This window comes from Astatotilapia calliptera, chromosome 3 (assembly GCF_964374335.1).
Source record: "Astatotilapia calliptera chromosome 3, fAstCal68.1, whole genome shotgun sequence".
Taxonomy (NCBI): domain Eukaryota; kingdom Metazoa; phylum Chordata; class Actinopteri; order Cichliformes; family Cichlidae; genus Astatotilapia; species Astatotilapia calliptera.
In genome coordinates, this window is record NC_137424.1 from 24381419 (window position 1) to 24405091 (window position 23673).

At 58.0% G+C, this 23673-nt stretch overlaps 9 non-coding genes and 4 pseudogenes across 9 annotated transcripts; all 13 read right to left on the reverse strand.

Annotated features, from left to right (window-relative positions):
* Positions 1 to 1695: 1695 nt before the first annotated feature.
* On the reverse strand, positions 1696 to 1814 carry LOC145426687 (5S ribosomal RNA). Its single transcript, XR_013907398.1, has one exon. It is a non-coding gene; the product is annotated as a 5S ribosomal RNA (ribosomal RNA).
* A 1889-nt stretch (positions 1815 to 3703) lies between these two features.
* LOC145426896 (5S ribosomal RNA) lies at positions 3704 to 3822 on the reverse strand. Its single transcript, XR_013907617.1, has one exon. It is a non-coding gene; the product is annotated as a 5S ribosomal RNA (ribosomal RNA).
* Positions 3823 to 5705: 1883 nt separating this feature from the next.
* LOC145427575 (5S ribosomal RNA) lies at positions 5706 to 5824 on the reverse strand. Its single transcript, XR_013908117.1, has one exon. It is a non-coding gene; the product is annotated as a 5S ribosomal RNA (ribosomal RNA).
* Positions 5825 to 7552: 1728 nt separating this feature from the next.
* On the reverse strand, positions 7553 to 7661 carry LOC145427475 (5S ribosomal RNA; annotated as a pseudogene).
* Positions 7662 to 8797: 1136 nt separating this feature from the next.
* LOC145427055 (5S ribosomal RNA) lies at positions 8798 to 8916 on the reverse strand. Its single transcript, XR_013907779.1, has one exon. It is a non-coding gene; the product is annotated as a 5S ribosomal RNA (ribosomal RNA).
* Positions 8917 to 10171: 1255 nt separating this feature from the next.
* On the reverse strand, positions 10172 to 10290 carry LOC145427438 (5S ribosomal RNA; annotated as a pseudogene).
* Positions 10291 to 11185: 895 nt separating this feature from the next.
* LOC145426618 (5S ribosomal RNA) lies at positions 11186 to 11304 on the reverse strand. The gene has a single exon (XR_013907328.1). It is a non-coding gene; the product is annotated as a 5S ribosomal RNA (ribosomal RNA).
* Positions 11305 to 14295: 2991 nt separating this feature from the next.
* LOC145427587 (5S ribosomal RNA) lies at positions 14296 to 14414 on the reverse strand. Its single transcript, XR_013908129.1, has one exon. It is a non-coding gene; the product is annotated as a 5S ribosomal RNA (ribosomal RNA).
* A 900-nt stretch (positions 14415 to 15314) lies between these two features.
* On the reverse strand, positions 15315 to 15423 carry LOC145427476 (5S ribosomal RNA; annotated as a pseudogene).
* Positions 15424 to 16600: 1177 nt separating this feature from the next.
* Positions 16601 to 16719, reverse strand: LOC145427057 (5S ribosomal RNA). The gene has a single exon (XR_013907781.1). It is a non-coding gene; the product is annotated as a 5S ribosomal RNA (ribosomal RNA).
* Positions 16720 to 17974: 1255 nt separating this feature from the next.
* Positions 17975 to 18093, reverse strand: LOC145427439 (5S ribosomal RNA; annotated as a pseudogene).
* Positions 18094 to 18988: 895 nt separating this feature from the next.
* LOC145426619 (5S ribosomal RNA) lies at positions 18989 to 19107 on the reverse strand. The gene has a single exon (XR_013907329.1). It is a non-coding gene; the product is annotated as a 5S ribosomal RNA (ribosomal RNA).
* A 2399-nt stretch (positions 19108 to 21506) lies between these two features.
* LOC145426897 (5S ribosomal RNA) lies at positions 21507 to 21625 on the reverse strand. Its single transcript, XR_013907618.1, has one exon. It is a non-coding gene; the product is annotated as a 5S ribosomal RNA (ribosomal RNA).
* Positions 21626 to 23673: the final 2048 nt, after the last annotated feature.

The window sequence follows — 23673 nt, forward strand, 5'->3', positions numbered from 1 at the left end:
GGCCTGGTGTGATGTGAGTGGCCTGAGCCAGAAGCCACAGGCACTGGTGTGGTGTAAGTGGCCTCAGCCAGCAGCCACAGGCCCTGGTGTGGTGTAAGTGGCCTCAGCCAGCAGCCACAGGCCCTGGTGTGGTGTAAGTGGCCTCAGCCAGCAGCCACAGGCCCTGGTGTGGTGTAAGTGGCCTCAGCCAGAGCCACAGGTCCTGGTGTGGTGTAAGTGGCCTCAGCCAGTGCCACAGGCCCTGGTGTGGTGTAAGTGGCCTCAGCCAGAAGCCACAGGCCCTGGTGTGGTGTAAGTGGCCTCAGCCAGCAGCCACAGGCCCTGGTGTGGTGTAATTGGCCTCAGCCAGAGCCACAGGTCCTGGTGTGGTGTAAGTGGCCTCAGCCAGTGCCACAGGCCCTGGTGTGGTGTAAGTGGCCTGAGCAAGAGCCACAGACCCTGGTGTGGTGTAATTGGCCTCAATAGCAACTAATGCCCTGGTGTGGTGTAGGTGGCCTCAGCCAGCAGCCACAGGCCCTGGTGTGGTGTAAGTGGCCTCAATAGCAACTAATGCCCTGGTGTGGTGTAAGTGGCCTCAGCCAGCAGCCACAGGCCCTGGTGTGGTGTAAGTGGCCTCAGCCAGAGCCACAGGTCCGGGTGTGGTGTAAGTGGCCTCAGCCAGAGCCACAGGTCCTGGTGTGGTGTAAGTGGCCTCAGCCAGTGCCACAGGCCCTGGTGTGGTGTAAGTGGCCTCAGCCAGCAGCCACAGGCCCTGGTGTGGTGTAAGTGGCCTCAGCCAGCAGCCACAGGCCCTGGTGTGGTGTAAGTGGCCTCAGCCAGCAGCCACAGGCCCTGGTGTGGTGTAAGTGGCCTCAGCCAGAGCCACAGGTCCTGGTGTGGTGTAAGTGGCCTCAGCCAGTGCCACAGGCCCTGGTGTGGTGTAAGTGGCCTGAGCAAGAGCCACAGACCCTGTTGTGGTGTAATTGGCCTCAATAGCAACTAAGGCCCTGGTGTGGTGTAGGTGGCCTCAGCCAGCAGCCACAGGCCCTGGTGTGGTGTAAGTGGCCTCAGCCAGTGCCACAGGCCCTGGTGTGGTGTAAGTGGCCTGAGCAAGAGCCACAGGCCCTGGTGTGGTGTAAGTGGCCTCAGCCAGCAGCCACAGGCCCTGGTGTGGTGTAAGTGGCCTGAGCAAGAGCCACAGGCCCTGGTGTGGTGTAAGTGGCCTCAGCCAGAAGCCACAGGCACTGGTGTGGTGTAAGTGCCCTCAGCCAGCAGCCACAGGCCCTGGTGTGGTGTAAGTGACCTCAGCCAGCAGCCACAGGCCCTGGTGTGGTGTAAGTGGCCTCAGCCAGCAGCCACAGGCCCTGGTGTGGTGTAAGTGGCCTCAGCCAGTGCCACAGGCCCTGGTGTGGTGTAAGTGGCCTGAGCAAGAGTCACAGACCCTGGTGTGGTGTAATTGGCCTCAATAGCAACTAATGCCCTGGTGTGGTGTAGGTGGCCTCAGCCAGCAGCCACAGGCCCTGATGTGGTGTAAGTGGCCCCAGCCGGTCACTCAGGCCCTGGTGTGGTGTAGGTGGCATCAGCTAGCAGCACAAGACATTGGAAAAGAGCCAAAATCAATGTCGTTAATGTGCCCTCATTAATGGGCAGCTGCTTTTGGTCTTTTAATACACCCCTTCTCTGGATCAAAAGCGGTTCAATGACATGAAAATGAAAGGCTTACAGCACCAGGTATTCCCAGGTAGTCTCCCATCCAAGTACTAACCAAGCCCAGCCCTGCTTAGCTTCCGAGATCAGACGAGGTCGGGCATGCTCAGGGTGGTATGGCCGTAAGCTGCTGGCCCCAGCACAATGTCTCAATTTATGGATTCAACTGATTAGGTGGCAAGTACCTGAAGTTACGAAGACAATCCTTTAACCATACCTGCATGTTTGCATAATACCCTAACCCAAAGGCTCAGTTTAGCATTTATCTAACAGCACAGGCCCTGGATTGTTGAAGATGGCCTCAGGAACCAGCACAGGGCCTGGTGTGTTGTACATGGCCACAGCTAGCAACACAGGGCCTGGTTTGGTGAAGATGGCCTCGGCCAGAAGCGCAGGGCCTGGTGTGATGTGAGTGGCCTGAGCAAGAGCCACAGGCCCTGGTGTGGTGTAAGTGGCCTCAGCCAGAAGCCACAGGCACTGGTGTGGTGTAAGTGGCCTCAGCCAGCAGCCACAGGCCCTGGTGTGGTGTAAGTGGCCTCAGCCAGCAGCCACAGGCCCTGGTGTGGTGTAAGTGGCCTCAGCCAGCAGCCACAGGCCCTGGTGTGGTGTAAGTGGCCTCAGCCAGCAGCCACAGGCCCTGGTGTGGTGTAAGTGGCCTCAGCCAGAGCCACAGGCCCTGGTGTAGTGTAAGTGGCCTCAGCCAGTGACACAGGCCCTGGTGTGGTGTAAGTGGCCTGAGCAAGAGCCACAGACCCTGGTGTGGTGTAAGTGGCCTCAATAGCAACTAATGCCCTGGTGTGGTGTAGGTGGCCTCAGCCAGCAGCCACAGGCCCTGGTGTGGTGTAAGTGGCCTCAGCCAGCAGCCACAGGCACTGGTGTGGTGTAAGTGGCCTCAGCCAGCAGCCACAGGCACTGGTGTGGTGTAAGTGGCCTCAGCCAGCAGCCACAGGCACTGGTGTGGTGTAAGTGGCCTCAGCCAGCAGCCACAGGCCCTGGTGTGGTGTAAGTGGCCTGAGCCAGCAGCCACAGGCCCTGGTGTGGTGTAAGTGGCCTCAGCCAGAAGCCACAGGCACTGGTGTGGTGTAAGTGCCCTCAGCCAGCAGCCACAGGCCCTGGTGTGGTGTAAGTGACCTCAGCCAGCAGCCACAGGCCCTGGTGTGGTGTAAGTGGCCTCAGCCAGCAGCCACAGGCCCTGGTGTGGTGTAAGTGGCCTCAGCCAGTGCCACAGGCCCTGGTGTGGTGTAAGTGGCCTGAGCAAGAGTCACAGACCCTGGTGTGGTGTAATTGGCCTCAATAGCAACTAATGCCCTGGTGTGGTGTAGGTGGCCTCAGCCAGCAGCCACAGGCCCTGGTGTGGTGTAAGTGGCCTCAGCCAGTGCCACAGGCCCTGGTGTGGTGTAAGTGGCCTGAGCAAGAGCCACAGGCCCTGGTGTGGTGTAAGTGGCCTCAGCCAGCAGCCACAGGCCCTGGTGTGGTGTAAGTGGCCTGAGCAAGAGCCACAGGCCCTGGTGTGGTGTAAGTCGCCTCAGCCAGAAGCCACAGGCACTGGTGTGGTGTAAGTGCCCTCAGCCAGCAGCCACAGGCCCTGGTGTGGTGTAAGTGACCTCAGCCAGCAGCCACAGGCCCTGGTGTGGTGTAAGTGGCCTCAGCCAGCAGCCACAGGCCCTGGTGTGGTGTAAGTGGCCTCAGCCAGTGCCACAGGCCCTGGTGTGGTGTAAGTGGCCTGAGCAAGAGTCACAGACCCTGGTGTGGTGTAATTGGCCTCAATAGCAACTAATGCCCTGGTGTGGTGTAGGTGGCCTCAGCCTGCAGCCACAGGCCCTGATGTGGTGTAAGTGGCCCCAGCCGGTCACTCAGGCCCTGGTGTGGTGTAGGTGGCATCAGCTAGCAGCACAAGACATTGGAAAAGAGCCAAAATCAATGTCGTTAATGTGCCCTCATTAATGGGCAGCTGCTTTTGGTCTTTTAATACACCCCTTCTCTGGATCAAAAGCGGTTCAATGACATGAAAATGAAAGGCTTACAGCACCAGGTATTCCCAGGTAGTCTCCCATCCAAGTACTAACCAAGCCCAGCCCTGTTTAGCTTCCGAGATCAGACGAGGTCGGGCATGCTCAGGGTGGTATGGCCGTAAGCTGCTGGCCCCAGCACAATGTCTCAATTTATGGATTCAACTGATTAGGTGGCAAGTACCTGAAATTACGAAGACAATCCTTTAACCATACCTGCATGTTTGCATAATACCCTAACCCAAAGGCTCAGTTTAGCATTTATCTAACAGCACAGGCCCTGGATTGTTGAAGATGGCCTCAGGAACCAGCACAGGGCCTGGTGTGTTGTACATGGCCACAGCTAGCAGCACAGGGCCTGGTTTGGTGAAGATGGCCTCGGCCAGAAGCGCAGGGCCTGGTGTGATGTGAGTGGCCTGAGCAAGAGCCACAGGCCCTGGTGTGGTGTAAGTGGCCTCAGCCAGAAGCCACAGGCACTGGTGTGGTGTAAGTGGCCTCAGCCAGTAGCCACAGGCCCTGGTGTGGTGTAAGTGGCCTCAGCCAGCAGCCACAGGCCCTGGTGTGGTGTAAGTGGCCTCAGCCAGCAGCCACAGGCCCTGGTGTGGTGTAAGTGGCCTCAGCCAGTGCCACAGGCCCTGGTGTGGTGTAAGTGGCCTGAGCAAGAGTCACAGACCCTGGTGTGGTGTAATTGGCCTCAGCCAGAAGCCACAGGCACTGGTGTGGTGTAAGGGGCCTCAATAGCAACTAATGCCCTGGTGTGGTGTAAGTGACCTCAGCCAGCAGCCACAGGCCCTGGTGTGGTGTAAGTGGCCTCAGCCAGCAGCCACAGGCCCTGGTGTGGTGTAAGTGGCCTCAGCCAGTGCCACAGACCCTGGTGTGGTGTAATTGGCCTCAATAGCAACTAATGCCCTGGTGTGGTGTAAGTGGCCTCAGCCAGCAGCCACAGGCCCTGGTGTGGTGTAAGTGGCCTCAGCCAGCAGCCACAGGCCCTGGTGTGGTGTAAGTGGCCTCAATAGCAACTAATGCCCTGGTGTGGTGTAAGTGGCCTCAGCCAGCAGCCACAGGCCCTGGTGTGGTGTAAGTGGCCTCAGCCAGAGCCACAGGTCCGGGTGTGGTGTAAGTGGCCTCAGCCAGAGCCACAGGTCCTGGTGTGGTGTAAGTGGCCTCAGCCAGTGCCACAGGCCCTGGTGTGGTGTAAGTGGCCTCAGCCAGCAGCCACAGGCCCTGGTGTGGTGTAAGTGGCCTCAGCCAGCAGCCACAGGCCCTGGTGTGGTGTAAGTGGCCTCAGCCAGCAGCCACAGGCCCTGGTGTGGTGTAAGTGGCCTCAGCCAGCAGCCACAGGCCCTGGTGTGGTGTAAGTGGCCTCAGCCAGAGCCACAGGTCCTGGTGTGGTGTAAGTGGCCTCAGCCAGTGCCACAGGCCCTGGTGTGGTGTAAGTGGCCTGAGCAAGAGCCACAGACCCTGTTGTGGTGTAATTGGCCTCAATAGCAACTAAGGCCCTGGTGTGGTGTAGGTGGCCTCAGCCAGCAGCCACAGGCCCTGGTGTGGTGTAAGTGGCCTCAGCCAGAGCCACAGGTCCTGGTGTGGTGTAAGTGGCCTCAGCCAGTGCCACAGGCCCTGGTGTGGTGTAAGTGGCCTGAGCAAGAGCCACAGACCCTGTTGTGGTGTAATTGGCCTCAATAGCAACTAAGGCCCTGGTGTGGTGTAGGTGGCCTCAGCCAGCAGCCACAGGCCCTGGTGTGGTGTAAGTGGCCTCAGCCAGCAGCCACAGGCCCTGGTGTGGTGTAAGTGGCCTCAGCCAGCAGCCACAGGCCCTGATGTGGTGTACGTGGCCCCAGCTGGTCACTCAGGCCCTGGTGTGGTGTAGGTGGCATCAGCTAGCAGCACAAGACATTGGAAAACAGCCAAAAGCAATGTCGTTAATGTGCCCTCATTAATGGGCAGCTGCTTTTGGTCTTTTAATACACCCCTTCTCTGGATCAAAAGCGGTTCAATGGCATGAAAATGAAAGGCTTACAGCACCAGGTATTCCCAGGCGGTCTCCCATCCAAGTACTAACCAAGCCCAGCCCTGCTTAGCTTCCGAGATCAGACGAGGTCGGGCGTGCTCAGGGTGGTATGGCCGTAAGCTGCTGGCCCCAGCACAATGTCTCAATTTATGGATTCAACTGATTAGGTGGCAAGTACCTGAAGTTACGAAGACAATCCTTTAACCATACCTGCATGTTTGCATAATACCCTAACCCAAAGGCTCAGTTTAGCATTTATCTAACAGCACAGGCCCTGGATTGTTGAAGATGGCCTCAGGAACCAGCACAGGGCCTGGTGTGTTGTACATGGCCACAGCTAGCAGCACAGGGCCTGGTTTGGTGAAGATGGCCTCGGCCAGAAGCGCAGGGCCTGGTGTGATGTGAGTGGCCTGAGCAAGAGCCACAGGCCCTGGTGTGGTGTAAGTGGCCTCAGCCAGAAGCCACAGGCACTGGTGTGGTGTAAGTGGCCTCAGCCAGCAGCCACAGGCCCTGGTGTGGTGTAAGTGGCCTCAGCCAGCAGCCACAGGCCCTGGTGTGGTGTAAGTGGCCTCAGCCAGCAGCCACAGGCCCTGGTGTGGTGTAAGTGGCCTCAGCCAGAGCCACAGGCCCTGGTGCGGTGTAAGTGGCCTCAGCCAGTGCCACAGGCCCTGGTGTGGTGTAAGTGGCCTGAGCAAGAGCCACAGGCCCTGGTGTGGTGTAAGTGGCCTCAGCCAGCAGCCACAGGCCCTGGTGTGGTGTAAGTGGCCTCAGCCAGCAGCCACAGGCCCTGGTGTGGTGTAAGTGGCCTCAGCCAGCAGCCACAGGCCCTGGTGTGGTGTAAGTGGCCTCAGCCAGAGCCACAGGCCCTGGTGTAGTGTAAGTGGCCTCAGCCAGTGCCACAGGCCCTGGTGTGGTGTAAGTGGCCTGAGCAAGAGCCACAGACCCTGGTGTGGTGTAATTGGCCTCAATAGCAACTAATGCCCTGGTGTGGTGTAGGTGGCCTCAGCCAGCAGCCACAGGCCCTGGTGTGGTGTAAGTGGCCTCAGCCAGTGCCACAGGCCCTGGTGTGGTGTAAGGGGCCTCAATAGCAACTAATGCCCTGGTGTGGTGTAAGTGGCCTCAGCCAGCAGCCACAGGCACTGGTGTGGTGTAAGTGCCCTCAGCCAGCAGCCACAGGCCCTGGTGTGGTGTAAGTGGCCTCAGCCAGCAGCCACAGGCCCTGGTGTGGTGTAAGTGGCCTCAGCCAGCAGCACAGGCCCTGGTGTGGTGTAAGTGGCCTGAGCAAGAGCCACAGGCCCTGGTGTGGTGTAAGTGGCCTCAGCCAGAAGCCACAGGCACTGGTGTGGTGTAAGTGCCCTCAGCCAGCAGCCACAGGCCCTGGTGTGGTGTAAGTGACCTCAGCCAGCAGCCACAGGCCCTGGTGTGGTGTAAGTGGCCTCAGCCAGCAGCCACAGGCCCTGGTGCGGTGTAAGTGGCCTCAGCCAGTGCCACAGGCCCTGGTGTGGTGTAAGTGGCCTGAGCAAGAGCCACAGACCCTGGTGTGGTGTAATTGGCCTCAATAGCAACTAATGCCCTGGTGTGGTGTAAGTGGCCTCAGCCAGCAGCCACAGGCCCTGGTGTGGTGTAAGTGGCCTCAGCCAGCAGCCACAGGCCCTGATGTGGTGTAAGTGGCCCCAGCCGGTCACTCAGGCCCTGGTGTGGTGTAGGTGGCATCAGCTAGCAGCACAAGACATTGTAAAACAGCCAAAAGCAATGTCGTTAATGTGCCATCATTAATGGGCAGCTGCTTTTGGTCTTTTAATACACCCCTTCTCTGGATCAAAAGCGGTTCAATGACATGAAAATGAAAGGCTTACAGCACCAGGTAGTCTCCCATCCAAGTACAAACCAAGCCCAGCCCTGCTTAGCTTCCGAGATCAGACGAGGTCGGGCGTGCTCAGGGTGGTATGGCCGTAAGCTGCTGGCCCCAGCACAATGTCTCAATTTATGGATTCAACTGATTAGGTGGCAAGTACCTGAAGTTACGAAGACAATCCTATAACCATACCTGCATGTTTGCATAATACCCTAACCCAAAGGCTCAGTTTAGCATTTATCCAACAGCACAGGCCCTGGATTGTTGAAGATGGCCTCAGGAACCAGAACAGGGCCTGGTGTGTTGTACATGGCCACAGCTAGCAGCACAGGGCCTGGTTTGGTGAAGATGGCCTCGGCCAGAAGCACAGGGCCTGGTGTGATATGAGTGGCCTGAGCAAGAGCCACAGGCCCTGGTGTGGAGTAAGTGGCCTGAGCAAGAGCCACAGGCCCTGGTGTGGTGTAAGTGGCCTGAGCAAGAGCAACAGGCCCTGGTGTGGTGTAATTGGCCTCAATAGCAACTAAGGCCCTGGTGTGGTGTATGTGACCTCAGCCAGCAGCCACAGGCCCTGGTGTGGTGTAAGTGGCCTCAGAAGCAAATAAGGCCGTGGTGTTGTGTATGTGGCCTCAGCCAGCAGCCACAGGCCCTTGGTGTGGTGTAAGTGGCCTCAGCCAGCAGCCACAGGCCCTGGTGTGGTGTGGGTGGCCTCATCCAGCAGCCACAGGCCCTGATGTGGTGTAAGTGGCCTCAGCCAGAGCCACAGGCCCTGGTGTGGTGTAAGTGGCCTCAGCCAGAGCCACAGGGTCTGGTGTGATATGAGTGGCCTGAGCAAGAGCCACAGGCCCTGGTGTGGTGTAAGTGGCCTCAGCCAGCAGCCACAGGCCCTGGTGTGGTGTGGGTGGCCTCAGCCAGCAGCCACAGGCCCTTGGTGTGGTGTAAGTCGCCTCATCCAGCAGCCACAGGCCCTGATGTGGTGTAAGTGGCCTCAGCCAGAGCCACAGGCCCTGGTGTGGTGTAAGTGGCCTCAGCCAGAGCCACAGGCCCTGATGTGGTGTAAGTGGCCCCAGCCGGTCACTCAGGCCCTGGTGTGGTGTAGGTGGCATCAGCTAGCAGCACAAGACATTGGAAAACAGCCAAAAGCAGTGTCGTTAATGTGCCCTCATTAATGGGCAGCTGCTTTTGGTCTTTTAATACACCCCTTCTCTGGATCAAAAGCGGTTCAATGACATGAAAATGAAAGGCTTACAGCACCAGGTATTCCCAGGCAGTCTCCCATCCAAGTACTAACCAAGCCCAGCCCTTCTTAGCTTCCGAGATCAGACGAGGTCGGGCGTGCTCAGGGTGGTATGGCCGTAAGCTGCTGGCCCCAGCACAATGTCTCAATTTATGGATTCAACTGATTAGGTGGCAAGTACCTGAAGTTACGAAGACAATCCTATAACCATACCTGCATGTTTGCATAATACCCTAACCCAAAGGCTCAGTTTGGCATTTATCTAACAGCACAGGCCCTGGATTGTTGAAGATGGCCTCAGGAACCAGCACAGGGCCTGGTGTGTTGTACATGGCCACAGCAAGCAGCACAGGGCCTGGTTTGGTGAAGATGGCCTCGGCCAGAAGCACAGGGTCTGGTGTGATATGAGTGGCCTGAGCAAGAGCCACAGGCCCTGGTGTGGTGTAAGTGGCCTCAGCCAGCAGCCACAGGCCCTGGTGTGGTGTGGGTGGCCTCAGCCAGCAGCCACAGGCCCTTGTGTGGTGTAAGTGGCCTCAGCCAGCAGCCACAGGCCCTGGTGTGGTGTAAGTGACCTCAGCCAGTGCCACAGGCCCTGGTGTGGTGTAATTGGCCTCAATAGCAACTAAGGCCCTGGTGTTGTGTATGTGGCCTCAGCCAGCAGCCACAGGCCCTGGTGTGGTGTAAGTGGCCTCAATAGCAACTAATGCCCTGGTGTGGTGTAAGTGGCCTCAGCCAGCAGCCACAGGCACTGGTGTGGTGTAAGTGCCCTCAGCCAGCAGCCACAGGCCCTGGTGTGGTGTAAGTGGCATGAGCAAGAGCCACAGGCACTGGTGTGGTGTAAGTGGCCTCAGCCAGAAGCCACAGGCACTGGTGTGGTGTAAGTGCCCTCAGCCAGCAGCCACAGGCCCTGGTGTGGTGTAAGTGGCCTCAGCCAGCAGCCACAGGCCCTGGTGTGGTGTAAGTGGCCTCAGCCAGCAGCCACAGGCCCTGGTGTGGTGTAAGTGGCCTCAGCCAGTGCCACAGGCCCTGGTGTGGTGTAAGTGGCCTGAGCAAGAGCCACAGACCCTGGTGTGGTGTAATTGGCCTCAATAGCAACTAATGCCCTGGTGTGGTGTAAGTGGCCTCAGCCAGCAGCCACAGGCCCTGGTGTGGTGTAAGTGGCCTCAGCCAGCAGCCACAGGCCCTGATGTGGTGTAAGTGGCCCCAGCCGGTCACTCAGGCCCTGGTGTGGTGTAGGTGGCATCAGCTAGCAGCACAAGACATTGGAAAACAGCCAAAAGCAATGTCGTTAATGTGCCCTCATTAATGGGCAGCTGCTTTTGGTCTTTTAATACACCCCTTCTCTGGATCAAAAGCGGTTCAAAGACATGAAAATGAAAGGCTTACAGCACCTGGTATTCCAAGGAAGTCTCCCATCCAAGTACTAACCAAGAACAGCCCTGCTTAGCTTCCGAGATCAGACGTGGTCGGGCATGCTCAGGGTGGTATGGCCCTAAGCTGCTGGCCACAGCACAATGTCTCAATTTATGGATTCAAGTGATTAGGTGGCAAGTACCTGGAGTTACGAAGACAATCCTATAACCATACCTGCATGTTTGCATAATACCCTAACCCAAAGGCTCAGTTTAGCATTTATCCAACAGCACAGGCCCTGGATTGTTGAAGATGGCCTCAGGAACAAGAACAGGGCCTGGTGTGTTGTACATGGTCACAGCTAGCAGCACAGGGCCTGGTTTGGTGAAGATGGCCTCGGCCAGAAGCACAGGGCCTGGTGTGATATGAGTGGCCTGAGCAAGAGCCACAGGCCCTGGTGTGGTGTAAGTGGCCTGAGCAAGAGCCACAGGCCCTGGTGTGGTGTAAGTGGCCTCAGCCAGAGCCACAGGCCCTGGTGTGGTGTAAGTGGCCTCAGAAGCAAATAAGGCCGTGGTGTGGTGTAAGTGGCCTCAGCCAGAGCCACAGGCCCTGGTGTGGTGTAAGTGGCCTCAATAGCAACTAAGGCCCTGGTGTTGTGTAAGTGGCCTCATCCAGCAGCCACAGGCCTTGGTGTGGTGTAAGTCGCCTCATCCAGCAGCCACAGGCCCTGGTGTGGTGTAAGTGGCCTGAGCAAGAGCCACAGACCCTGGTGTGGTGTAATTGGCCTCAATAGCAAGTAAGGCCCTGGTGTGGTGTAGGTGGCCTCAGCCAGCAGCCACAGGCCCTGGTGTGGTGTAAGTGGCCCCAGCCGGTCACTCTGGCCCTGGTGTGGTGTAAGTGGCATCAGCTAGCAGCACAAGACATTGGAAAACAGCCAAAAGCAATGTCGTTAATGTGCCCTCATTAATGGGCAGCTGCTTTTGGTCTTTTAATACACCCCTTCTCTGGATCAAAAGCGGTTCAATGACATGAAAATGAAAGGCTTACAGCACTAGGTATTCCAAGGAAGTCTCCCATCCAAGTACTAACCAAGCCCAGCCCTGCTTAGCTTCCGAGATCAGACGAGGTCGGGCGTGCTCAGGGTGGTATGGCCGTAAGCTGCTGGCCCCAGCACAATGTCTCAATTTATGGATTCAACTGATTAGGTGGCAAGTACCTGAAGTTACGAAGACAATCCTATAACCATACCTGCATGTTTGCATAATACCCTAACCCAAAGGCTCAGTTTAGCATTTATCCAACAGCACAGGCCCTGGATTGTTGAAGATGGCCTCAGGAACCAGAACAGGGCCTGGTGTGTTGTACATGGCCACAGCTAGCAGCACAGGGCCTGGTTTGGTGAAGATGGCCTCGGCCAGAAGCACAGGGCCTGGTGTGATATGAGTGGCCTGAGCAAGAGCCACAGGCCCTGGTGTGGAGTAAGTGGCCTGAGCAAGAGCCACAGGCCCTGGTGTGGTGTAAGTGGCCTGAGCAAGAGCAACAGGCCCTGGTGTGGTGTAATTGGCCTCAATAGCAACTAAGGCCCTGGTGTGGTGTATGTGGCCTCAGCCAGCAGCCACAGGCCCTGGTGTGGTGTAAGTGGCCTCAGAAGCAAAAAAGGCCATGGTGTTGTGTATGTGGCCTCAGCCAGCAGCCACAGGCCCTTGGTGTGGTGTAAGTGGCCTCAGCCAGCAGCCACAGGCCCTGGTGTGGTGTAGGTGGCCTCAGCCAGCAGCCACAGGCCCTTGGTGTGGTGTAAGTCGCCTCATCCAGCAGCCACAGGCCCTGATGTGGTGTAAGTGGCCTCAGCCAGAGCCACAGGCCCTGGTGTGGTGTAAGTGGCCTCAGCCAGAGCCACAGGGTCTGGTGTGATATGAGTGGCCTGAGCAAGAGCCACAGGCCCTGGTGTGGTGTAAGTGGCCTCAGCCAGAAGCCACAGGCACTGGTGTGGTGTAAGTGGCCTCAGCCAGCAGCCACAGGCCCTGGTGTGGTGTAAGTGGCCTCAGCCAGCAGCCACAGGCCCTGGTGTGGTGTAAGTGGCCTCAGCCAGCAGCCACAGGCCCTGGTGTGGTGTAAGTGGCCTCAGCCAGCAGCCACAGGCCCTGGTGTGGTGTAAGTGGCCTCAGCCAGAGCCACAGGCCCTGGTGTAGTGTAAGTGGCCTCAGCCAGTGCCACAGGCCCTGGTGTGGTGTAAGTGGCCTGAGCAAGAGCCACAGACCCTGGTGTGGTGTAATTGGCCTCAATAGCAACTAATGCCCTGGTGTGGTGTAGGTGGCCTCAGCCAGCAGCCACAGGCCCTGGTGTGGTGTAAGTGGCCTCAGCCAGTGCCACAGGCCCTGGTGTGGTGTAAGGGGCCTCAATAGCAACTAATGCCCTGGTGTGGTGTAAGTGGCCTCAGCCAGCAGCCACAGGCACTGGTGTGGTGTAAGTGGCCTCAGCCAGCAGCCACAGGCCCTGGTGTGGTGTAAGTGGCCTCAGCCAGCAGCCACAGGCCCTGGTGTGGTGTAAGTGGCCTGAGCCAGCAGCCACAGGCCCTGGTGTGGTGTAAGTGGCCTCAGCCAGAAGCCACAGGCACTGGTGTGGTGTAAGTGCCCTCAGCCAGCAGCCACAGGCCCTGGTGTGGTGTAAGTGACCTCAGCCAGCAGCCACAGGCCCTGGTGTGGTGTAAGTGGCCTCAGCCAGCAGCCACAGGCCCTGGTGTGGTGTAAGTGGCCTCAGCCAGTGCCACAGGCCCTGGTGTGGTGTAAGTGGCCTGAGCAAGAGTCACAGACCCTGGTGTGGTGTAAGTGGCCTGAGCAAGAGCCACAGACCCTGTTGTGGTGTAATTGGCCTCAATAGCAACTAAGGCCCTGGTGTGGTGTAAGTGACCTCAGCCAGCAGCCACAGGCCCTGGTGTGGTGTAAGTGGCCTCAGCCAGCAGCCACAGGCCCTGGTGTGGTGTAAGTGGCCTCAGCCAGTGCCACAGACCCTGGTGTGGTGTAATTGGCCTCAATAGCAACTAATGCCCTGGTGTGGTGTAAGTGGCCTCAGCCAGCAGCCACAGGCCCTGGTGTGGTGTAAGTGGCCTCAGCCAGCAGCCACAGGCCCTGGTGTGGTGTAAGTGGCCTCAATAGCAACTAATGCCCTGGTGTGGTGTAAGTGGCCTCAGCCAGCAGCCACAGGCCCTGGTGTGGTGTAAGTGGCCTCAGCCAGAGCCACAGGTCCGGGTGTGGTGTAAGTGGCCTCAGCCAGAGCCACAGGTCCTGGTGTGGTGTAAGTGGCCTCAGCCAGTGCCACAGGCCCTGGTGTGGTGTAAGTGGCCTCAGCCAGCAGCCACAGGCCCTGGTGTGGTGTAAGTGGCCTCAGCCAGCAGCCACAGGCCCTGGTGTGGTGTAAGTGGCCTCAGCCAGCAGCCACAGGCCCTGGTGTGGTGTAAGTGGCCTCAGCCAGCAGCCACAGGCCCTGGTGTGGTGTAAGTGGCCTCAGCCAGTGCCACAGGCCCTGGTGTGGTGTAAGTGGCCTCAGCCAGCAGCCACAGGCCCTGGTGTGGTGTAAGTGGCCTCAGCCAGCAGCCACAGGCCCTGGTGTGGTGTAAGTGGCCTCAGCCAGCAGCCACAGGCCCTGGTGTGGTGTAAGTGGCCTCAGCCAGCAGCCACAGGCCCTGGTGTGGTGTAAGTGGCCTCAGCCAGAGCCACAGGTCCTGGTGTGGTGTAAGTGGCCTCAGCCAGTGCCACAGGCCCTGGTCTGGTGTAAGTGGCCTGAGCAAGAGCCACAGACCCTGTTGTGGTGTAATTGGCCTCAATAGCAACTAAGGCCCTGGTGTGGTGTAGGTGGCCTCAGCCAGCAGCCACAGGCCCTGGTGTGGTGTAAGTGGCCTCAGCCAGCAGCCACAGGCCCTGGTGTGGTGTAAGTGGCCTCAGCCAGCAGCCACAGGCCCTGATGTGGTGTACGTGGCCCCAGCTGGTCACTCAGGCCCTGGTGTGGTGTAGGTGGCATCAGCTAGCAGCACAAGACATTGGAAAACAGCCAAAAGCAATGTCGTTAATGTGCCCTCATTAATGGGCAGCTGCTTTTGGTCTTTTAATACACCCCTTCTCTGGATCAAAAGCGGTTCAATGGCATGAAAATGAAAGGCTTACAGCACCAGGTATTCCCAGGCGGTCTCCCATCCAAGTACTAACCAAGCCCAGCCCTGCTTAGCTTCCGAGATCAGACGAGGTCGGGCGTGCTCAGGGTGGTATGGCCGTAAGCTGCTGGCCCCAGCACAATGTCTCAATTTATGGATTCAACTGATTAGGTGGCAAGTACCTGAAGTTACGAAGACAATCCTTTAACCATACCTGCATGTTTGCATAATACCCTAACCCAAAGGCTCAGTTTAGCATTTATCTAACAGCACAGGCCCTGGATTGTTGAAGATGGCCTCAGGAACCAGCACAGGGCCTGGTGTGTTGTACATGGCCACAGCTAGCAGCACAGGGCCTGGTTTGGTGAAGATGGCCTCGGCCAGAAGCGCAGGGCCTGGTGTGATGTGAGTGGCCTGAGCAAGAGCCACAGGCCCTGGTGTGGTGTAAGTGGCCTCAGCCAGAAGCCACAGGCACTGGTGTGGTGTAAGTGGCCTCAGCCAGCAGCCACAGGCCCTGGTGTGGTGTAAGTGGCCTCAGCCAGCAGCCACAGGCCCTGGTGTGGTGTAAGTGGCCTCAGCCAGCAGCCACAGGCCCTGGTGTGGTGTAAGTGGCCTCAGCCAGAGCCACAGGCCCTGGTGCGGTGTAAGTGGCCTCAGCCAGTGCCACAGGCCCTGGTGTGGTGTAAGTGGCCTGAGCAAGAGCCACAGACCCTGGTGTGGTGTAATTGGCCTCAATAGCAACTAATGCCCTGGTGTGGTGTAAGTGGCCTCAGCCAGCAGCCACAGGCCCTGGTGTGGTGTAAGTGGCCTCAGCCAGCAGCCACAGGCCCTGATGTGGTGTAAGTGGCCCCAGCCGGTCACTCAGGCCCTGGTGTGGTGTAGGTGGCATCAGCTAGCAGCACAAGACATTGTAAAACAGCCAAAAGCAATGTCGTTAATGTGCCATCATTAATGGGCAGCTGCTTTTGGTCTTTTAATACACCCCTTCTCTGGATCAAAAGCGGTTCAATGACATGAAAATGAAAGGCTTACAGCACCAGGTAGTCTCCCATCCAAGTACAAACCAAGCCCAGCCCTGCTTAGCTTCCGAGATCAGACGAGGTCGGGCGTGCTCAGGGTGGTATGGCCGTAAGCTGCTGGCCCCAGCACAATGTCTCAATTTATGGATTCAACTGATTAGGTGGCAAGTACCTGAAGTTACGAAGACAATCCTATAACCATACCTGCATGTTTGCATAATACCCTAACCCAAAGGCTCAGTTTAGCATTTATCCAACAGCACAGGCCCTGGATTGTTGAAGATGGCCTCAGGAACCAGAACAGGGCCTGGTGTGTTGTACATGGCCACAGCTAGCAGCACAGGGCCTGGTTTGGTGAAGATGGCCTCGGCCAGAAGCACAGGGCCTGGTGTGATATGAGTGGCCTGAGCAAGAGCCACAGGCCCTGGTGTGGAGTAAGTGGCCTGAGCAAGAGCCACAGGCCCTGGTGTGGTGTAAGTGGCCTGAGCAAGAGCAACAGGCCCTGGTGTGGTGTAATTGGCCTCAATAGCAACTAAGGCCCTGGTGTGGTGTATGTGACCTCAGCCAGCAGCCACAGGCCCTGGTGTGGTGTAAGTGGCCTCAGAAGCAAATAAGGCCGTGGTGTTGTGTATGTGGCCTCAGCCAGCAGCCACAGGCCCTTGGTGTGGTGTAAGTGGCCTCAGCCAGCAGCCACAGGCCCTGGTGTGGTGTGGGTGGCCTCAGCCAGCAGCCACAGGCCCTTGGTGTGGTGTAAGTCGCCTCATCCAGCAGCCACAGGCCCTGATGTGGTGTAAGTGGCCTCAGCCAGAGCCACAGGCCCTGGTGTGGTGTAAGTGGCCTCAGCCAGAGCCACAGGGTCTGGTGTGATATGAGTGGCCTGAGCAAGAGCCACAGGCCCTGGTGTGGTGTAAGTGGCCTCAGCCAGCAGCCACAGGCCCTGGTGTGGTGTGGGTGGCCTCAGCCAGCAGCCACAGGCCCTTGGTGTGGTGTAAGTCGCCTCATCCAGCAGCCACAGGCCCTGATGTGGTGTAAGTGGCCTCAGCCAGAGCCACAGGCCCTGGTGTGGTGTAAGTGGCCTCAGCCAGAGCCACAGGCCCTGATGTGGTGTAAGTGGCCCCAGCCGGTCACTCAGGCCCTGGTGTGGTGTAGGTGGCATCAGCTAGCAGCACAAGACATTGGAAAACAGCCAAAAGCAGTGTCGTTAATGTGCCCTCATTAATGGGCAGCTGCTTTTGGTCTTTTAATACACCCCTTCTCTGGATCAAAAGCGGTTCAATGACATGAAAATGAAAGGCTTACAGCACCAGGTATTCCCAGGCAGTCTCCCATCCAAGTACTAACCAAGCCCAGCCCTTCTTAGCTTCCGAGATCAGACGAGGTCGGGCGTGCTCAGGGTGGTATGGCCGTAAGCTGCTGGCCCCAGCACAATGTCTCAATTTATGGATTCAACTGATTAGGTGGCAAGTACCTGAAGTTACGAAGACAATCCTATAACCATACCTGCATGTTTGCATAATACCCTAACCCAAAGGCTCAGTTTGGCATTTATCTAACAGCACAGGCCCTGGATTGTTGAAGATGGCCTCAGGAACCAGCACAGGGCCTGGTGTGTTGTACATGGCCACAGCAAGCAGCACAGGGCCTGGTTTGGTGAAGATGGCCTCGGCCAGAAGCACAGGGTCTGGTGTGATATGAGTGGCCTGAGCAAGAGCCACAGGCCCTGGTGTGGTGTAAGTGGCCTCAGCCAGCAGCCACAGGCCCTGGTGTGGTGTGGGTGGCCTCAGCCAGCAGCCACAGGCCCTTGTGTGGTGTAAGTGGCCTCAGCCAGCAGCCACAGGCCCTGGTGTGGTGTAAGTGACCTCAGCCAGTGCCACAGGCCCTGGTGTGGTGTAATTGGCCTCAATAGCAACTAAGGCCCTGGTGTTGTGTATGTGGCCTCAGCCAGCAGCCACAGGCCCTGGTGTGGTGTAAGTGGCCTCAATAGCAACTAATGCCCTGGTGTGGTGTAAGTGGCCTCAGCCAGCAGCCACAGGCACTGGTGTGGTGTAAGTGCCCTCAGCCAGCAGCCACAGGCCCTGGTGTGGTGTAAGTGGCATGAGCAAGAGCCACAGGCACTGGTGTGGTGTAAGTGGCCTCAGCCAGAAGCCACAGGCACTGGTGTGGTGTAAGTGCCCTCAGCCAGCAGCCACAGGCCCTGGTGTGGTGTAAGTGGCCTCAGCCAGCAGCCACAGGCCCTGGTGTGGTGTAAGTGGCCTCAGCCAGCAGCCACAGGCCCTGGTGTGGTGTAAGTGGCCTCAGCCAGTGCCACAGGCCCTGGTGTGGTGTAAGTGGCCTGAGCAAGAGCCACAGACCCTGGTGTGGTGTAATTGGCCTCAATAGCAACTAATGCCCTGGTGTGGTGTAAGTGGCCTCAGCCAGCAGCCACAGGCCCTGGTGTGGTGTAAGTGGCCTCAGCCAGCAGCCACAGGCCCTGATGTGGTGTAAGTGGCCCCAGCCGGTCACTCAGGCCCTGGTGTGGTGTAGGTGGCATCAGCTAGCAGCACAAGACATTGGAAAACAGCCAAAAGCAATGTCGTTAATGTGCCCTCATTAATGGGCAGCTGCTTTTGGTCTTTTAATACACCCCTTCTCTGGATCAAAAGCGGTTCAAAGACATGAAAATGAAAGGCTTACAGCACCTGGTATTCCAAGGAAGTCTCCCATCCAAGTACTAACCAAGAACAGCCCTGCTTAGCTTCCGAGATCAGACGTGGTCGGGCATGCTCAGGGTGGTATGGCCCTAAGCTGCTGGCCACAGCACAATGTCTCAATTTATGGATTCAAGTGATTAGGTGGCAAGTACCTGGAGTTACGAAGACAATCCTATAACCATACCTGCATGTTTGCATAATACCCTAACCCAAAGGCTCAGTTTAGCATTTATCCAACAGCACAGGCCCTGGATTGTTGAAGATGGCCTCAGGAACAAGAACAGGGCCTGGTGTGTTGTACATGGTCACAGCTAGCAGCACAGGGCCTGGTTTGGTGAAGATGGCCTCGGCCAGAAGCACAGGGCCTGGTGTGATATGAGTGGCCTGAGCAAGAGCCACAGGCCCTGGTGTGGTGTAAGTGGCCTGAGCAAGAGCCACAGGCCCTGGTGTGGTGTAAGTGGCCTCAGCCAGAGCCACAGGCCCTGGTGTGGTGTAAGTGGCCTCAGAAGCAAATAAGGCCGTGGTGTGGTGTAAGTGGCCTCAGCCAGAGCCACAGGCCCTGGTGTGGTGTAAGTGGCCTCAATAGCAACTAAGGCCCTGGTGTTGTGTAAGTGGCCTCATCCAGCAGCCACAGGCCTTGGTGTGGTGTAAGTCGCCTCATCCAGCAGCCACAGGCCCTGGTGTGGTGTAAGTGGCCTGAGCAAGAGCCACAGACCCTGGTGTGGTGTAATTGGCCTCAATAGCAAGTAAGGCCCTGGTGTGGTGTAGGTGGCCTCAGCCAGCAGCCACAGGCCCTGGTGTGGTGTAAGTGGCCCCAGCCGGTCACTCTGGCCCTGGTGTGGTGTAAGTGGCATCAGCTAGCAGCACAAGACATTGGAAAACAGCCAAAAGCAATGTCGTTAATGTGCCCTCATTAATGGGCAGCTGCTTTTGGTCTTTTAATACACCCCTTCTCTGGATCAAAAGCGGTTCAATGACATGAAAATGAAAGGCTTACAGCACTAGGTATTCCAAGGAAGTCTCCCATCCAAGTACTAACCAAGCCCAGCCCTGCTTAGCTTCCGAGATCAGACGAGGTCGGGCGTGCTCAGGGTGGTATGGCCGTAAGCTGCTGGCCCCAGCACAATGTCTCAATTTATGGATTCAACTGATTAGGTGGCAAGTACCTGAAGTTACGAAGACAATCCTATAACCATACCTGCATGTTTGCATAATACCCTAACCCAAAGGCTCAGTTTAGCATTTATCCAACAGCACAGGCCCTGGATTGTTGAAGATGGCCTCAGGAACCAGAACAGGGCCTGGTGTGTTGTACATGGCCACAGCTAGCAGCACAGGGCCTGGTTTGGTGAAGATGGCCTCGGCCAGAAGCACAGGGCCTGGTGTGATATGAGTGGCCTGAGCAAGAGCCACAGGCCCTGGTGTGGAGTAAGTGGCCTGAGCAAGAGCCACAGGCCCTGGTGTGGTGTAAGTGGCCTGAGCAAGAGCAACAGGCCCTGGTGTGGTGTAATTGGCCTCAATAGCAACTAAGGCCCTGGTGTGGTGTATGTGGCCTCAGCCAGCAGCCACAGGCCCTGGTGTGGTGTAAGTGGCCTCAGAAGCAAAAAAGGCCATGGTGTTGTGTATGTGGCCTCAGCCAGCAGCCACAGGCCCTTGGTGTGGTGTAAGTGGCCTCAGCCAGCAGCCACAGGCCCTGGTGTGGTGTAGGTGGCCTCAGCCAGCAGCCACAGGCCCTTGGTGTGGTGTAAGTCGCCTCATCCAGCAGCCACAGGCCCTGATGTGGTGTAAGTGGCCTCAGCCAGAGCCACAGGCCCTGGTGTGGTGTAAGTGGCCTCAGCCAGAGCCACAGGGTCTGGTGTGATATGAGTGGCCTGAGCAAGAGCCACAGGCCCTGGTGTGGTGTAAGTGGCCTCAGCCAGAAGCCACAGGCACTGGTGTGGTGTAAGTGGCCTCAGCCAGCAGCCACAGGCCCTGGTGTGGTGTAAGTGGCCTCAGCCAGCAGCCACAGGCCCTGGTGTGGTGTAAGTGGCCTCAGCCAGCAGCCACAGGCCCTGGTGTGGTGTAAGTGGCCTCAGCCAGCAGCCACAGGCCCTGGTGTGGTGTAAGTGGCCTCAGCCAGAGCCACAGGCCCTGGTGTAGTGTAAGTGGCCTCAGCCAGTGCCACAGGCCCTGGTGTGGTGTAAGTGGCCTGAGCAAGAGCCACAGACCCTGGTGTGGTGTAATTGGCCTCAATAGCAACTAATGCCCTGGTGTGGTGTAGGTGGCCTCAGCCAGCAGCCACAGGCCCTGGTGTGGTGTAAGTGGCCTCAGCCAGTGCCACAGGCCCTGGTGTGGTGTAAGGGGCCTCAATAGCAACTAATGCCCTGGTGTGGTGTAAGTGGCCTCAGCCAGCAGCCACAGGCACTGGTGTGGTGTAAGTGGCCTCAGCCAGCAGCCACAGGCCCTGGTGTGGTGTAAGTGGCCTCAGCCAGCAGCCACAGGCCCTGGTGTGGTGTAAGTGGCCTGAGCCAGCAGCCACAGGCCCTGGTGTGGTGTAAGTGGCCTCAGCCAGAAGCCACAGGCACTGGTGTGGTGTAAGTGCCCTCAGCCAGCAGCCACAGGCCCTGGTGTGGTGTAAGTGACCTCAGCCAGCAGCCACAGGCCCTGGTGTGGTGTAAGTGGCCTCAGCCAGCAGCCACAGGCCCTGGTGTGGTGTAAGTGGCCTCAGCCAGTGCCACAGGCCCTGGTGTGGTGTAAGTGGCCTGAGCAAGAGTCACAGACCCTGGTGTGGTGTAATTGGCCTCAATAGCAACTAATGCCCTGGTGTGGTGTAGGTGGCCTCAGCCAGCAGCCACAGGCCCTGGTGTGGTTTAAGTGGCCTCAGCCAGTGCCACAGGCCCTGGTGTGGTGTAAGTGGCCTGAGCAAGAGCCACAGGCCCTGGTGTGGTGTAAGTGGCCTCAGCCAGCAGCCACAGGCCCTGGTGTGGTGTAAGTGGCCTGAGCAAGAGCCACAGGCTCTGGTGTGGTGTAAGTGGCCTCAGCCAGAAGCCACAGGCACTGGTGTGGTGTAAGTGCCCTCAGCCAGCAGCCACAGGCCCTGGTGTGGTGTAAGTGACCTCAGCCAGCAGCCACAGGCCCTGGTGTGGTGTAAGTGGCCTCAGCCAGCAGCCACAGGCCCTGGTGTGGTGTAAGTGGCCTCAGCCAGTGCCACAGGCCCTGGTGTGGTGTAAGTGGCCTGAGCAAGAGTCACAGACCCTGGTGTGGTGTAATTGGCCTCAATAGCAACTAATGCCCTGGTGTGGTGTAGGTGGCCTCAGCCAGCAGCCACAGGCCCTGATGTGGTGTAAGTGGCCCCAGCCGGTCACTCAGGCCCTGGTGTGGTGTAGGTGGCATCAGCTAGCAGCACAAGACATTGGAAAAGAGCCAAAATCAATGTCGTTAATGTGCCCTCATTAATGGGCAGCTGCTTTTGGTCTTTTAATACACCCCTTCTCTGGATCAAAAGCGGTTCAATGACATGAAAATGAAAGGCTTACAGCACCAGGTATTCCCAGGTAGTCTCCCATCCAAGTACTAACCAAGCCCAGCCCTGTTTAGCTTCCGAGATCAGACGAGGTCGGGCATGCTCAGGGTGGTATGGCCGTAAGCTGCTGGCCCCAGCACAATGTCTCAATTTATGGATTCAACTGATTAGGTGGCAAGTACCTGAAGTTACGAAGACAATCCTTTAACCATACCTGCATGTTTGCATAATACCCTAACCCAAAGGCTCAGTTTAGCATTTATCTAACAGCACAGGCCCTGGATTGTTGAAGATGGCCTCAGGAACCAGCACAGGGCCTGGTGTGTTGTACATGGCCACAGCTAGCAGCACAGGGCCTGGTTTGGTGAAGATGGCCTCGGCCAGAAGCGCAGGGCCTGGTGTGATGTGAGTGGCCTGAGCAAGAGCCACAGGCCCTGGTGTGGTGTAAGTGGCCTCAGCCAGAAGCCACAGGCACTGGTGTGGTGTAAGTGGCCTCAGCCAGCAGCCACAGGCCCTGGTGTGGTGTAAGTGGCCTCAGCCAGCAGCCACAGGCCCTGGTGTGGTGTAAGTGGCCACAGCCAGCAGCCACAGGCCCTGGTGTGGTGTAAGTGGCCTCAGCCAGCAGCCACAGGCCCTGGTGTGGTGTAAGTGGCCTCAGCCAGAGCCACAGGCCCTGGTGTAGTGTAAGTGGCCTCAGCCAGTGCCACAGGCCCTGGTGTGGTGTAAGTGGCCTGAGCAAAAGCCACAGACCCTGGTGTGGTGTAATTGGCCTCAATTGCAACTAATGCCCTGTTGTGGTGTATGTGGCCTCAGCCAGCAGCCACAGGCCCTGGTGTGGTGTAAGTGGCCTCAGCCAGTGCCACAGGCCCTGGTGTGGTGTAAGCGGCCTCAATAGCAACTAATGCCCTGGTGTGGTGTAAGTGGCCTCAGCCAGCAGCCACAGGCACTGGTGTGGTGTAAGTGGCCTCAGCCAGCAGCCACAGGCCCTGGTGTGGTGTAAGTGGCCTCAGCCAGCAGCCACAGGCCCTGGTGTGGTGTAAGTGGCCTGAGCCAGCAGCCACAGGCCCTGGTGTGGTGTAAGTGGCCTCAGCCAGAAGCCACAGGCACTGGTGTGGTGTAAGTGCCCTCAGCCAGCAGCCACAGGCACTGGTGTGGTGTAAGTGACCTCAGCCAGTGCCACAGGCCCTGGTGTGGTGTAAGTGGCCTGAGCAAGAGCCAAAGACCCTGGTGTGGTGTAATTGGCCTCAATAGCAACTTATGCCCTGGTGTGGTGTAAGTGGCCTCAGCCAGCAGCCACAGGCCCTGGTGTGGTGTAAGTGGCCTCAATAGCAACTAATGCCCTGGTGTGGTGTAAGTGGCCTCAGCCAGCAGCCACAGGCCCTGGTGTGGTGTAAGTGGCCTCAGCCAGCAGCCACAGGCCCTGGTGTGGTGTAAGTGGCCTGAGCAAGAGCCACAGACCCTGGTGTGGTGTAATTGGCCTCAATAGCAACTAATGCCCTGTTGTGGTGTATGTGGCCTCAGCCAGCAGCCACAGGCCCTGGTGTGGTGTAAGTGGCCTCAGCCAGTGCCACAGGCCCTGGTGTGGTGTAAGGGGCCTCAATAGCAACTAATGCCCTGGTGTGGTGTAAGTGGCCTCAGCCAGCAGCCACAGGCACTGGTGTGGTGTAAGTGGCCTCAGCCAGCAGCCACAGGCCCTGGTGTGGTGTAAGTGGCCTCAGCCAGCAGCCACAGGCCCTGGTGTGGTGTAAGTGGCCTGAGCCAGCAGCCACAGGCCCTGGTGTGGTGTAAGTGGCCTCAGCCAGAAGCCACAGGCACTGGTGTGGTGTAAGTGCCCTCAGCCAGCAGCCACAGGCCCTGGTGTGGTGTAAGTGACCTCAGCCAGCAGCCACAGGCCCTGGTGTGGTGTAAGTGGCCTCAGCCAGCAGCCACAGGCCCTGGTGTGGTGTAAGTGGCCTCAGCCAGTGCCACAGGCCCTGGTGTGGTGTAAGTGGCCTGAGCAAGAGTCACAGACCCTGGTGTGGTGTAATTGGCCTCAATAGCAACTAATGCCCTGGTGTGGTGTAGGTGGCCTCAGCCAGCAGCCACAGGCCCTGGTGTGGTGTAAGTGGCCTCAGCCAGTGCCACAGGCCCTGGTGTGGTGTAAGTGGCCTGAGCAAGAGCCACAGGCCCTGGT